Genomic DNA, 1036 nt, shown 5'->3' on the forward strand with positions numbered 1-1036 from the left:
TGGAAGAAAATTTTTCTTTCCATTCTGGGAAAAAATATATTAATTTATAATTTGTTGCTTAAATACCTATGCAAATGTAATATTAATGTATAAATTATTAGTTGTTTATTTTAATAAAACTGCATTGAAATAACGTCTGTGAAATTTATACTTTCATTTGATGCCTAGTGTATATACAAAGTAATAGATTACAATGTATGCATCTGTTTACAAAACAAATTGAATTGTTTTTATTTATTTGATCAAACGTGATTTTGCTTGCCTTACTCTTGCATTGTAACCACCAGCTGCAAAGTACCCTGTTAGAAAAAGTAAACTAGCACTGCAGATAAACTGTCACTACTATCGCTCACATATAAACAGCTCCTTTAAACGAATATCGATTTTCAACATATTTCCCTTTTTTTTTTAATTGTACACCCTGAACATGGTATTTTATGTTTATAATATACAAAAGAAAGCATCGCACAGACTATAATAAATATATCTGATCAGTATTTATGCTTTTTATACTCCTCAAGAAACTACTCATATATTGGAATCGATATCGGACGACTACTGCATATAGTTCCCATACATGTACAAACTGAATGATTCCGGTTTTCAGCGAAAACTAATTAATTTGAAAAGATAACTTGAAATTCGCTATCTAGTATTGCCTAAGATAAAGGTGCAACCTATGAAGAAATTACACTATACCCAAAAAAGTGATTACTTGACATTTTTTCATATAATTTTTGAGGTGCTGATGGAAGAGTTTTAGACCTTTACATTATTTACAACTTTGCCATATAACCTTTTTCTATTGGAATTGTTGTTCTGCCGGAGATTGAGTTTTATCATTTCTAACCCTCCAAAATTCAACCATATCATTCCCTTTTCTTTTCCGTACCTAAAATTATTCGTAAATTATTTTGCCCAACACTTTTTTCACTATATCTTTCGTTTGCAATGAATTTCAATCCATTAAGATTTCTTTAAATTTTTACCATTGTCTATTATAATAAAAAATTTTTTTTTTTTTGAGAAAAAATTT

General features: G+C 28.2%; 1 protein-coding gene across 1 annotated transcript in view; it reads left to right on the top strand.

Moving 5' to 3' along the window:
* Positions 1-1036, top strand: part of LOC108976005 (monocarboxylate transporter 5) — a 114664-nt gene that overhangs the window by 13191 nt on the left and 100437 nt on the right. The window lies entirely within an intron of this gene.

This window comes from Bactrocera latifrons, unplaced genomic scaffold (genome assembly GCF_001853355.1).
Source record: "Bactrocera latifrons isolate USDA-ARS-PBARC rearing strain unplaced genomic scaffold, ASM185335v1 scaffold_71, whole genome shotgun sequence".
Taxonomy (NCBI): Eukaryota; Metazoa; Arthropoda; class Insecta; order Diptera; family Tephritidae; genus Bactrocera; species Bactrocera latifrons.